The sequence below is a fragment of the Corythoichthys intestinalis genome, chromosome 14, assembly GCF_030265065.1.
Source record: "Corythoichthys intestinalis isolate RoL2023-P3 chromosome 14, ASM3026506v1, whole genome shotgun sequence".
Lineage (NCBI taxonomy): Eukaryota > Metazoa > Chordata > Actinopteri > Syngnathiformes > Syngnathidae > Corythoichthys > Corythoichthys intestinalis.
The window spans coordinates 17935964-17950447 of record NC_080408.1 but is presented as its reverse complement, the minus strand read 5'-3'; positions in this window follow the sequence as shown (position 1 = coordinate 17950447).

Here is a 14484-nt window from a genome sequence, read left to right as displayed (position 1 = left end):
AAAAACGGTCAAAAAACACTTTTGGGCCAGGGAGCGCCGGGAAATGTTCCAAAAACCCATAAGGACTCTCGGCACAGGCCAAATATGCAAAAAAAGTGGACTTTTGTGGAAAGTCAATTTTTGACTTTTTCGTAAGGGGGGGTGGTTACGGATTTTTTCAAAATTTAAAAAATGGTAAAAAAAACACTTTTGGGCCAGATAGCGCCGGGAAATGTCCTAAAAACCCGTCAGGACTCTCAACACAGCCCAAATATGCAAAAAAAGTGGACTTTTGTGGAAAGTCAATTTTTGACTTTTTCGTAAGGGGCGGTGGTTACGCATTTTTTTGAAAATTTCAAAAACGGTCAAAAAACACTTTTGGGCCAGGGAGCGCCGGGAAATGTCGTAAAAACCCGTCAGGACTCTCGGCACAGCCCAAATATGCAAAAAAAGTGGACTTTTGTGTAAAGTCAATTTTTGACTTTTTCGTAAGGGGGGGGTGGTTACGCATTTTTTCAAAATTTCAAAAACGGTCAAAAAACACTTTTGGGCCAACAAGCGCCATGAAATGTTCCAAAAACCCGTCAGGACTCTCGGCACAGCCCAAATATGCAAAAAAAGTGGACTTTTGTGGAAAGTCCATTTTTGACTTTTTCGTAAGGGGGGGTGGTTACGCATTTTTTCAAAATTTCAAAAACAGTCAAAAAACACTTTTGGGCCAGGGAACGCCGGGAAATGTTCCAAAACCCCGTCAGGACTCTCGGCAAAGCCCAAATACGCAAAAAGAGTGGACTTTTGTGGAAAGTCAATTTTTGACTTTTTCGTAAGGGGGGGTGGTTACGGATTTTTTCAAAATTTCAAAAATGGTCAAAAAACACTTTTGGGCCAGATAGCGCCGGGAAATGTCCTAAAAACCCGTCAGGACTCTCAGCACAGCCCAAATATGCAAAAAAAGTGGACTTTTGTGGAAAGTCAATTTTTTACTTTTTCGTAAGGGGGGGTGGTTACGCATTTTTTCAAAATTTCAAAAATGGTCAAAAAACACTTTTGGGCCACATAGCGCCGGGAAATGTCCTAAAAACCCGTCAGGACTCTCAGCACAGCCCAAATATGCAAAAAAAGTGGACTTTTGTGGAAAGTCAATTTTTGACTTTTTCGTAAGGGGGGGTGGTTACGGATTTTTTCAAAATTTAAAAAATGGTAAAAAAACACTTTTGGGCCAGATAGCGCCGGGAAATGTCCTAAAAACCCGTCAGGACTCTCAACACAGCCCAAATATGCAAAAAAAGTGGACTTTTGTGGAAAGTCAATTTTTGACTTTTTCGTAAGGGGGGGTGGTTACGCATTTTTTCAAAATTTCAAAAACGGTCAAAAAACACTTTGGGGCCAACAAGCGCCGTGAAATGTTCCAAAAACCCGTCAGGACTCTCGGCACAGCCCAAATATGCAAAAAAAGTGGACTTTTGTGGAAAGTCAATTTTTGACATTTTCGTAAGGGGGGGTGGTTACGCATTTTTTCAAAATTTCAAAAACGGTCAAAAAACACTTTTGGGCCAGGGAACGCCGGGAAATGTTCCAAAAACCCGTCAGGACTCTCGGCAAAGCCCAAATACGCAAAAAGAGTGGAATTTGTGTAAAGTCAATTTTTGACTTTTTCGTAAGGGGGGGTGGTTACGCATTTTTTCAAAATTTCAAAAACGGTCAAAAAACACTTTTGGGCCAGGGAGCGCCGGGAAATGTTCTAAAAACCCGTCAGGAATCTCAGCACAGCCCAAATATGCAAAAAAAGTGGACTTTTGTGGAAAGTCAATTTTTGACTTTTTCGTAAGGGGGGGGTGGTTACGCATTTTTTCAAAATTTCAAAAATGGTCAAAAAACACTTTTGGGCCAGATAGCGCCAGGAAATGTCCTAAAAACCCGTCAGGACTCTCAGCACAGCCCAAATATGGAAAAAAAGTGGACTTTTGTGGAAAGTCAATTTTTGACTTTTTCGTAAGGGGGGGTGGTTACGCATTTTTTCAAAATTTCAAAAACGGTCAAAAAACACTTTTGGGCCAGGGAGCGCCGGGAAATGTTCCAAAAACCCATAAGGACTCTCGGCACAGGCCAAATATGCAAAAAAAGTGGACTTTTGGGAAAAGTCAATTATTGACTTTTTCGTAAGGGGGGGTGGTTACGCATTTTTTTCAAAATTTCAAAAACGGTCAAAAAACACTTTTGGGCCAGGGAGCGCCGGGAAATGTCGTAAAAACCCGTCAGGACTCTCGGCACAGCCCGAATATGCAAAAAAAGTGGACTTTTGTGGAAAGTCAATTTTTGACTCTTTCGTAAGGGGGGGTGTTAACGCATTTTTTCAAAATTTCAAAAATGGTCAAAAAACACTTTTGGGCCAGATAGCGCCGGGAAATGTCCTAAAAACCCGTCAGGACTCTCAGCACAGCCCAAATATGCAAAAAAAGTGGACTTTTGTGGAAAGTCAATTTTTGACTTTTTCGTAAGGGGGGGTGGTTACGGATTTTTTCAAAATTTAAAAAATGGTAAAAAAACACTTTTGGGCCAGATAGCGCCGGGAAATGTCCTAAAAACCCGTCAGGACTCTCAACACAGCCCAAATATGCAAAAAAAGTGGACTTTTGTGGAAAGTCAATTTTTGACTTTTTCGTAAGGGGGGGTGGTTACGCATTTTTTTGAAAATTTCAAAAACGGTCAAAAAACACTTTTGGGCCAGGGAGCGCCGGGAAATGTCGTAAAAACCCGTCAGGACTCTCGGCACAGCCCAAATATGCAAAAAAAGTGGACTTTTGTGTAAAGTCAATTTTTGACTTTTTCGTAAGGGGGGGGTGGTTACGCATTTTTTCAAAATTTCAAAAACGGTCAAAAAACACTTTTGGGCCAACAAGCGCCGTGAAATGTTCCAAAAACCCGTCAGGACTCTCGGCACAGCCCAAATATGCAAAAAAAGTGGACTTTTGTGGAAAGTCAATTTTTGACTTTTTCGTAAGGGGGGGTGGTTACGGATTTTTTCAAAATTTAAAAAATGGTAAAAAAACACTTTTGGGCCAGATAGCGCCGGGAAATGTCCTAAAAACCCGTCAGGACTCTCAACACAGCCCAAATATGCAAAAAAAGTGGACTTTTGTGGAAAGTCAATTTTTGACTTTTTCGTAAGGGGGGGTGGTTACGCATTTTTTTGAAAATTTCAAAAACGGTCAAAAAACACTTTTGGGCCAGGGAGCGCCGGGAAATGTCGTAAAAACCCGTCAGGACTCTCGGCACAGCCCAAATATGCAAAAAAAGTGGACTTTTGTGTAAAGTCAATTTTTGACTTTTTCGTAAGGGGGGGGTGGTTACGCATTTTTTCAAAATTTCAAAAACGGTCAAAAAACACTTTTGGGCCAACAAGCGCCGTGAAATGTTCCAAAAACCCGTCAGGACTCTCGGCACAGCCCAAATATGCAAAAAAAGTGGACTTTTGTGGAAAGTCCATTTTTGACTTTTTCGTAAGGGGGGGTGGTTACGCATTTTTTCAAAATTTCAAAAACAGTCAAAAAACACTTTTGGGCCAGGGAACGCCGGGAAATGTTCCAAAACCCCGTCAGGACTCTCGGCAAAGCCCAAATACGCAAAAAGAGTGGAATTTGTGTAAAGTCAATTTTTGACTTTTTCGTAAGGGGGGGTGGTTACGCATTTTTTCAAAATTTCAAAAACGGTCAAAAAACACTTTTGGGCCAGGGAGCGCCGGGAAATGTTCCAAAAACCCATAAGGACTCTCGGCACAGGCCAAATATGCAAAAAAAGTGGACTTTTGGGAAAAGTCAATTATTGACTTTTTCGTAAGGGGGGGTGGTTACGCATTTTTTTGAAAATTTCAAAAACGGTCAAAAAACACTTTTGGGCCAGGGAGCGCCGGGAAATGTCGTAAAAACCCGTCAGGACTCTCGGCACAGCCCAAATATGTAAAAAAAGTGGACTTTTGGGAAAAGTCAATTTTTGACTTTTTCATAAGGGGGGTGGTTACGCATTTTTTCAAAATTTCAAAAACGGTCAAAAAACACTTATGGGCCAGATTGCGCCGGGAAATGTCCTAAAAACCCGTCAGGACTCTCAGCACAGCCCAAATATGCAAAAAAAGTGGACTTTTGTGGAAAGTCAATTTTTGACTTTTTCGTAAGGGGGGGTGGTTACGCATTTTTTTGAAAATTTCAAAAACGGTCAAAAAACACTTTTGGGCCAGGGAGCGCCGGGAAATGTCCTAAAAACCCGTCAGGACTCTCAGCACAGCCCAAATATGCAAAAAAAGTGGACTTTTGTGGAAAGTCAATTTTTGACTTTTTCGTAAGGGGGGGTGGTTACGGATTTTTTCAAAATTTAAAAAATGGTAAAAAAACACTTTTGGGCCAGATAGCGCCGGGAAATGTCCTAAAAACCCGTCAGGACTCTCAACAAAGCCCAAATATGCAAAAAAAGTGGACTTTTGTGGAAAGTCAATTTTTGACTTTTTCGTAAGGGGGGGTGGTTACGCATTTTTTTGAAAATTTCAAAAACGGTCAAAAAACACTTTTGGGCCAGGGAGCGCCGGGAAATGTCGTAAAAACCCGTCAGGACTCTCGGCACAGCCCAAATATGCAAAAAAAGTGGACTTTTGTGTAAAGTCAATTTTTGACTTTTTCGTAAGGGGGGGGTGGTTACGCATTTTTTCAAAATTTCAAAAACGGTCAAAAAACACTTTTGGGCCAACAAGCGCCGTGAAATGTTCCAAAAACCCGTCAGGACTCTCGGCACAGCCCAAATATGCAAAAAAAGTGGACTTTTGTGGAAAGTCCATTTTTGACTTTTTCGTAAGGGGGGGTGGTTACGCATTTTTTCAAAATTTCAAAAACAGTCAAAAAACACTTTTGGGCCAGGGAACGCCGGGAAATGTTCCAAAACCCCGTCAGGACTCTCGGCAAAGCCCAAATACGCAAAAAGAGTGGAATTTGTGTAAAGTCAATTTTTGACTTTTTCGTAAGGGGGGGTGGTTACGCATTTTTTCAAAATTTCAAAAACGGTCAAAAAACACTTTTGGGCCAGGGAGCGCCGGGAAATGTTCCAAAAACCCATAAGGACTCTCGGCACAGGCCAAATATGCAAAAAAAGTGGACTTTTGTGGAAAGTCAATTTTTGACTTTTTCGTAAGGGGGGGTGGTTACGGATTTTTTCAAAATTTAAAAAATGGTAAAAAAAACACTTTTGGGCCAGATAGCGCCGGGAAATGTCCTAAAAACCCGTCAGGACTCTCAACACAGCCCAAATATGCAAAAAAAGTGGACTTTTGTGGAAAGTCAATTTTTGACTTTTTCGTAAGGGGCGGTGGTTACGCATTTTTTTGAAAATTTCAAAAACGGTCAAAAAACACTTTTGGGCCAGGGAGCGCCGGGAAATGTCGTAAAAACCCGTCAGGACTCTCGGCACAGCCCAAATATGCAAAAAAAGTGGACTTTTGTGTAAAGTCAATTTTTGACTTTTTCGTAAGGGGGGGGTGGTTACGCATTTTTTCAAAATTTCAAAAACGGTCAAAAAACACTTTTGGGCCAACAAGCGCCATGAAATGTTCCAAAAACCCGTCAGGACTCTCGGCACAGCCCAAATATGCAAAAAAAGTGGACTTTTGTGGAAAGTCCATTTTTGACTTTTTCGTAAGGGGGGGTGGTTACGCATTTTTTCAAAATTTCAAAAACAGTCAAAAAACACTTTTGGGCCAGGGAACGCCGGGAAATGTTCCAAAACCCCGTCAGGACTCTCGGCAAAGCCCAAATACGCAAAAAGAGTGGACTTTTGTGGAAAGTCAATTTTTGACTTTTTCGTAAGGGGGGGTGGTTACGGATTTTTTCAAAATTTCAAAAATGGTCAAAAAACACTTTTGGGCCAGATAGCGCCGGGAAATGTCCTAAAAACCCGTCAGGACTCTCAGCACAGCCCAAATATGCAAAAAAAGTGGACTTTTGTGGAAAGTCAATTTTTTACTTTTTCGTAAGGGGGGGTGGTTACGCATTTTTTCAAAATTTCAAAAATGGTCAAAAAACACTTTTGGGCCACATAGCGCCGGGAAATGTCCTAAAAACCCGTCAGGACTCTCAGCACAGCCCAAATATGCAAAAAAAGTGGACTTTTGTGGAAAGTCAATTTTTGACTTTTTCGTAAGGGGGGGTGGTTACGGATTTTTTCAAAATTTAAAAAATGGTAAAAAAACACTTTTGGGCCAGATAGCGCCGGGAAATGTCCTAAAAACCCGTCAGGACTCTCAACACAGCCCAAATATGCAAAAAAAGTGGACTTTTGTGGAAAGTCAATTTTTGACTTTTTCGTAAGGGGGGGTGGTTACGCATTTTTTCAAAATTTCAAAAACGGTCAAAAAACACTTTGGGGCCAACAAGCGCCGTGAAATGTTCCAAAAACCCGTCAGGACTCTCGGCACAGCCCAAATATGCAAAAAAAGTGGACTTTTGTGGAAAGTCAATTTTTGACATTTTCGTAAGGGGGGGTGGTTACGCATTTTTTCAAAATTTCAAAAACGGTCAAAAAACACTTTTGGGCCAGGGAACGCCGGGAAATGTTCCAAAAACCCGTCAGGACTCTCGGCAAAGCCCAAATACGCAAAAAGAGTGGAATTTGTGTAAAGTCAATTTTTGACTTTTTCGTAAGGGGGGGTGGTTACGCATTTTTTCAAAATTTCAAAAACGGTCAAAAAACACTTTTGGGCCAGGGAGCGCCGGGAAATGTTCTAAAAACCCGTCAGGAATCTCAGCACAGCCCAAATATGCAAAAAAAGTGGACTTTTGTGGAAAGTCAATTTTTGACTTTTTCGTAAGGGGGGGGTGGTTACGCATTTTTTCAAAATTTCAAAAATGGTCAAAAAACACTTTTGGGCCAGATAGCGCCAGGAAATGTCCTAAAAACCCGTCAGGACTCTCAGCACAGCCCAAATATGGAAAAAAAGTGGACTTTTGTGGAAAGTCAATTTTTGACTTTTTCGTAAGGGGGGGTGGTTACGCATTTTTTCAAAATTTCAAAAACGGTCAAAAAACACTTTTGGGCCAGGGAGCGCCGGGAAATGTTCCAAAAACCCATAAGGACTCTCGGCACAGGCCAAATATGCAAAAAAAGTGGACTTTTGGGAAAAGTCAATTATTGACTTTTTCGTAAGGGGGGGTGGTTACGCATTTTTTTCAAAATTTCAAAAACGGTCAAAAAACACTTTTGGGCCAGGGAGCGCCGGGAAATGTCGTAAAAACCCGTCAGGACTCTCGGCACAGCCCGAATATGCAAAAAAAGTGGACTTTTGTGGAAAGTCAATTTTTGACTCTTTCGTAAGGGGGGGTGTTAACGCATTTTTTCAAAATTTCAAAAATGGTCAAAAAACACTTTTGGGCCAGATAGCGCCGGGAAATGTCCTAAAAACCCGTCAGGACTCTCAGCACAGCCCAAATATGCAAAAAAAGTGGACTTTTGTGGAAAGTCAATTTTTGACTTTTTCGTAAGGGGGGGTGGTTACGGATTTTTTCAAAATTTAAAAAATGGTAAAAAAACACTTTTGGGCCAGATAGCGCCGGGAAATGTCCTAAAAACCCGTCAGGACTCTCAACACAGCCCAAATATGCAAAAAAAGTGGACTTTTGTGGAAAGTCAATTTTTGACTTTTTCGTAAGGGGGGGTGGTTACGCATTTTTTTGAAAATTTCAAAAACGGTCAAAAAACACTTTTGGGCCAGGGAGCGCCGGGAAATGTCGTAAAAACCCGTCAGGACTCTCGGCACAGCCCAAATATGCAAAAAAAGTGGACTTTTGTGTAAAGTCAATTTTTGACTTTTTCGTAAGGGGGGGGTGGTTACGCATTTTTTCAAAATTTCAAAAACGGTCAAAAAACACTTTTGGGCCAACAAGCGCCGTGAAATGTTCCAAAAACCCGTCAGGACTCTCGGCACAGCCCAAATATGCAAAAAAAGTGGACTTTTGTGGAAAGTCCATTTTTGACTTTTTCGTAAGGGGGGGTGGTTACGCATTTTTTCAAAATTTCAAAAACAGTCAAAAAACACTTTTGGGCCAGGGAACGCCGGGAAATGTTCCAAAACCCCGTCAGGACTCTCGGCAAAGCCCAAATACGCAAAAAGAGTGGAATTTGTGTAAAGTCAATTTTTGACTTTTTCGTAAGGGGGGGTGGTTACGCATTTTTTCAAAATTTCAAAAACGGTCAAAAAACACTTTTGGGCCAGGGAGCGCCGGGAAATGTTCCAAAAACCCATAAGGACTCTCGGCACAGGCCAAATATGCAAAAAAAGTGGACTTTTGGGAAAAGTCAATTATTGACTTTTTCGTAAGGGGGGGTGGTTACGCATTTTTTTGAAAATTTCAAAAACGGTCAAAAAACACTTTTGGGCCAGGGAGCGCCGGGAAATGTCGTAAAAACCCGTCAGGACTCTCGGCACAGCCCAAATATGTAAAAAAAGTGGACTTTTGGGAAAAGTCAATTTTTGACTTTTTCATAAGGGGGGTGGTTACGCATTTTTTCAAAATTTCAAAAACGGTCAAAAAACACTTATGGGCCAGATTGCGCCGGGAAATGTCCTAAAAACCCGTCAGGACTCTCAGCACAGCCCAAATATGCAAAAAAAGTGGACTTTTGTGGAAAGTCAATTTTTGACTTTTTCGTAAGGGGGGGTGGTTACGCATTTTTTTGAAAATTTCAAAAACGGTCAAAAAACACTTTTGGGCCAGGGAGCGCCGGGAAATGTCCTAAAAACCCGTCAGGACTCTCAGCACAGCCCAAATATGCAAAAAAAGTGGACTTTTGTGGAAAGTCAATTTTTGACTTTTTCGTAAGGGGGGGTGGTTACGGATTTTTTCAAAATTTAAAAAATGGTAAAAAAACACTTTTGGGCCAGATAGCGCCGGGAAATGTCCTAAAAACCCGTCAGGACTCTCAACACAGCCCAAATATGCAAAAAAAGTGGACTTTTGTGGAAAGTCAATTTTTGACTTTTTCGTAAGGGGGGGTGGTTACGCATTTTTTTGAAAATTTCAAAAACGGTCAAAAAACACTTTTGGGCCAGGGAGCGCCGGGAAATGTCGTAAAAACCCGTCAGGACTCTCGGCACAGCCCAAATATGCAAAAAAAGTGGACTTTTGTGTAAAGTCAATTTTTGACTTTTTCGTAAGGGGGGGGTGGTTACGCATTTTTTCAAAATTTCAAAAACGGTCAAAAAACACTTTTGGGCCAACAAGCGCCGTGAAATGTTCCAAAAACCCGTCAGGACTCTCGGCACAGCCCAAATATGCAAAAAAAGTGGACTTTTGTGGAAAGTCCATTTTTGACTTTTTCGTAAGGGGGGGTGGTTACGCATTTTTTCAAAATTTCAAAAACAGTCAAAAAACACTTTTGGGCCAGGGAACGCCGGGAAATGTTCCAAAACCCCGTCAGGACTCTCGGCAAAGCCCAAATACGCAAAAAGAGTGGAATTTGTGTAAAGTCAATTTTTGACTTTTTCGTAAGGGGGGGTGGTTACGCATTTTTTCAAAATTTCAAAAACGGTCAAAAAACACTTTTGGGCCAGGGAGCGCCGGGAAATGTTCCAAAAACCCATAAGGACTCTCGGCACAGGCCAAATATGCAAAAAAAGTGGACTTTTGTGGAAAGTCAATTTTTGACTTTTTCGTAAGGGGGGGTGGTTACGGATTTTTTCAAAATTTAAAAAATGGTAAAAAAAACACTTTTGGGCCAGATAGCGCCGGGAAATGTCCTAAAAACCCGTCAGGACTCTCGGCACAGCCCAAATATGCAAAAAAAGTGGACTTTTGTGGAAAGTCAATTTTTGACTTTTTCGTAAGGGGGGGGTGGTTACGCATTTTTTCAAAATTTCAAAAACGGTCAAAAAACACTTTTGGGCCAACAAGCGCCGTGAAATGTTCCAAAAACCCGTCAGGACTCTCGGCACAGCCCAAATATGCAAAAAAAGTGGACTTTTGTGGAAAGTCCATTTTTGACTTTTTCGTAAGGGGGGGTGGTTACGCATTTTTTCAAAATTTCAAAAACAGTCAAAAAACACTTTTGGGCCAGGGAACGCCGGGAAATGTTCCAAAACCCCGTCAGGACTCTCGGCAAAGCCCAAATACGCAAAAAGAGTGGAATTTGTGTAAAGTCAATTTTTGACTTTTTCGTAAGGGGGGGTGGTTACGCATTTTTTCAAAATTTCAAAAACGGTCAAAAAACACTTTTGGGCCAGGGAGCGCCGGGAAATGTTCCAAAAACCCATAAGGACTCTCGGCACAGGCCAAATATGCAAAAAAAGTGGACTTTTGGGAAAAGTCAATTATTGACTTTTTCGTAAGGGGGGGTGGTTACGCATTTTTTTGAAAATTTCAAAAACGGTCAAAAAACACTTTTGGGCCAGGGAGCGCCGGGAAATGTCGTAAAAACCCGTCAGGACTCTCGGCACAGCCCAAATATGCAAAAAAAGTGGACTTTTGGGAAAAGTCAATTTTTGACTTTTTCATAAGGGGGGGTGGTTACGCATATTTTCAAAATTTCAAAAACGGTCAAAAAACACTTATGGGCCAGATTGCGCCGGGAAATGTCCTAAAAACCCGTCAGGACTCTCAGCACAGCCCAAATATGCAAAAAAAGTGGACTTTTGTGGAAAGTCAATTTTTGACTTTTTCGTAAGGGGGGGTGGTTACGCATTTTTTCAAAATTTCAAAAACGGTCAAAAAACACTTTTGGGCCAGGGAGCGCTGGGAAATGTTCCAAAAACCCATAAGGACTCTCGGCAAAGCCCAAATACGCAAAAAAAGTGGAATTTGTGGAAAGTCAATTTTTGACTTTTTCGTAAGGGGGGGTGGTTACGCATTTTTTCAAAATTTCAAAAACGGTCAAAAAACACTTTTGGGCCAGATAGCGCCAGGAAATGTCCTAAAAACCCGTCAGGACTCTCAGCACAGCCAAAATATGCAAAAAAATTGGACTTTTGTGGAAAGTCAATTTTTGACTTTTTCGTAAGGGGGGTGGTTACGCATATTTTCAAAATTGGTCAAAAAACACTTTTGGGCCAGGGAACGCAGGGAAATGTTCCAAAAACCCGTCAGGACTCTCGGCACAGCCCAAATATCCAAAAAAAGTGGAGTTTTGTGGAAAGTCAATTTTTGTCTTTTTCGTAAGGGGGGGTGGTTACGCATTTTTTCAAAATTTCAAAAACGGTCAAAAAACACTTTTGGGCCAGGGAACGCCGGGAAATGTTCCAAAAACCCGTCAGGACTCTTGGCACAGCCCAAATATCCAAAAAAAGTGGACTTTTGTGGAAAGTCAATTTTTGTCTTTTTCGTAAGGGGGGGTGGTTACGCATTTTTTCAAAATTTCAAAAACGGTCAAAAAACAATTTTGGACCAGGGAGCTCCGGGAAATGTTCCAAAAACCCGTCAGGACTCTCGGCAAAGCCCAAATATGCAAAAAAAGTGGACTTTTGTGGAAAGTCAATTTTTGACTTTTTCGTAAGGGGGGGTGGTTACGCATTTTTTCAAAATTTCAAAAACAGTCAAAAAACACTTTTGGGCCAGGGAGCGCCTGGAAATGTTCCAAAAACCCGTCAGGACTCTCGGCACAGCCCAAATATATAAAAAAAGTGGACTTTGTGGAAAGTCAATTTTTAACTTTTTCGTAAGGGGGGTGGTTACGCATTTTTTCAAAATTTCAAAAACGGTCAAAAAACACTTTTGGGCCAGGGAACGCAGGGAAATGTTCCAAAAACCCGTCAGGACTCTTGGCACAGCCCAAATATGCAAAAAAAGTGGACTTTTGGGAAAAGTCAATTATTGACTTTTTCGTAACGGGGGGTGGTTACGCATTTTTTCAAAATTTCAAAAACGGTCAAAAAACACTTTTGAGCCAGGGAACGCCGGAAAATGTTCCAAAAACCCGTCAGGACTCTCGGCACAGCCCAAATATCCAAAAAAAGTGGACTTTTGTGGAAAGTCAATTTTTGTCTTTTTCGTAAGGGGGGGTGGTTACGCATTTTTTCAAAATTTCAAAAACGGTCAAAAAACACTTTTGGGCCAGGGAGCGCCTGGAAATGTTCCAAAAACCCGTCAGGACTCTCGGCAAAGCCCAAATATGCAAAAAAAGTGGACTTTTGTGGAAAGTCAGTTTTTGACTTTTTCGTAAGGGGGGGTGGTTACGCATTTTTTCAAAATTTCAAAAACGGTCAAAAAACACTTTTGGGCCAGGGAGCGCCTGGAAATGTTCCAAAAACCCGTCAGGACTCTCGGCACAGCCCAAATATATAAAAAAAGTGGACTTTGTGGAAAGTCCATTTTTGACATTTTCGTAAGGGGGGGTGGTTACGCATATTTTCAAAATTGGTCAAAAAACACTTTTGGGCCAGGGAACGCAGGGAAATGTTCCAAAAACCCGTCAGGACTCTCGGCACAGCCCAAATATCCAAAAAAAGTGGACTTTTGTGGAAAGTCAATTTTTGTCTTTTTCGTAAGGGGGGGTGGTTACGCATTTTTTCAAAATTTCAAAAACAGTCAAAAAACACTTTTGGGCCAGGGAGCGCCTGGAAATGTTCCAAAAACCCGTCAGGACTCTCGGCACAGCCCAAATATATAAAAAAAGTGGACTTTGTGGAAAGTCAATTTTTGACTTTTTCGTAAGGGGGGGTGGTTACGCATTTTTTCAAAATTTCAAAAACGGTCAAAAAACACTTTTGGGCCAGGGAACGCAGGGAAATGTTCCAAAAACCCGTCAGGACTCTTGGCACAGCCCAAATATGCAAAAAAAGTGGACTTTTGGAAAAAGTCAATTATTGACTTTTTCGTAAGGGGGGGTGGTTACGCATTTTTTCAAAATTTCAAAAACGGTCAAAAAACACTTTTGGGCCAGGGAGCGCCGGGAAATGTTCCAAAAACCCATAAGGACTCTCGGCACAGGCCAAATATGCAAAAAAAGTGGACTTTTGGGAAAAGTCAATTATTGACTTTTTCGTAAGGGGGGGTGGTTACGCATTTTTTCAAAAATTCAAAAACGGTCAAAAAACACTTTTGGGCCAGGGAGCTCCGGGAAATGTTCCAAAAACCCGTCAGGACTCTCGGCAAAGCCCAAATATGCAAAAAAAGTGGACTTTTGTGGAAAGTCAATTTTTGACTTTTTCGTAAGGGGGGGTGGTTACGCATTTTTTCAAAATTTCAAAAACGGTCAAAAAACACTTTTGGGCCAGGGAACGCCGGGAAATGTTCCAAAATCCCGTCAGGACTCTCGGCACAGCCCAAATATCCAAAAAAGTGGACTTTTGTGGAAAGTCCATTTTTGACATTTTCGTAAGGGGGGGTGGTTACGCATATTTTCAAAATTGGTCAAAAAACACTTTTGGGCCAGGGAACGCAGGGAAATGTTCCAAAAACCCGTCAGGACTCTCGGCACAGCCCAAATATCCAAAAAAAGTGGACTTTTGTGGAAAGTCAATTTTTGTCTTTTTCGTAAGGGGGGGTGGTTACGCATTTTTTCAAAATTTCAAAAACAGTCAAAAAACACTTTTGGGCCAGGGAGCGCCTGGAAATGTTCCAAAAACCCGTCAGGACTCTCGGCACAGCCCAAATATATAAAAAAAGTGGACTTTGTGGAAAGTCAATTTTTGACTTTTTCGTAAGGGGGGGTGGTTACGCATTTTTTCAAAATTTCAAAAACGGTCAAAAAACACTTTTGGGCCAGGGAACGCAGTGAAATGTTCCAAAAACCCGTCAGGACTCTTGGCACAGCCCAAATATGCAAAAAAAGTGGACTTTTGGAAAAAGTCAATTATTGACTTTTTCGTAAGGGGGGGTGGTTACGCATTTTTTCAAAATTTCAAAAACGGTCAAAAAACACTTTTGGGCCAGGGAGCGCCGGGAAATGTTCCAAAAACCCATAAGGACTCTCGGCACAGGCCAAATATGCAAAAAAAGTGGACTTTTGGGAAAAGTCAATTATTGACTTTTTCGTAAGGGGGGGTGGTTACGCATTTTTTCAAAAATTCAAAAACGGTCAAAAAACACTTTTGGGCCAGGGAGCTCCGGGAAATGTTCCAAAAACCCGTCAGGACTCTCGGCAAAGCCCAAATATGCAAAAAAAGTGGACTTTTGTGGAAAGTCAATTTTTGACTTTTTCGTAAGGGGGGGTGGTTACGCATTTTTTCAAAATTTCAAAAACGGTCAAAAAACACTTTTGGGCCAGGGAACGCCGGGAAATGTTCCAAAAACCCGTCAGGACTCTCGGCACAGCCCAAATATCCAAAAAAGTGGACTTTTGTGGAAAGTCAATTTTTTCTTTTTCGTAGGGGGGGTGGTTACGCATTTTTTCAAAATTTCAAAAACGGTCAAAAAACACTTTTGGACCAGGGAGCGCCAGGAAATGTTCCAAAAACCCGTCAGGACTCTCGGCACAGCCCAAATATGCAAAAAAAGTGGACTTTTGTGGAAAGTCAATGTTTGACTTTTTCGTAAGGGG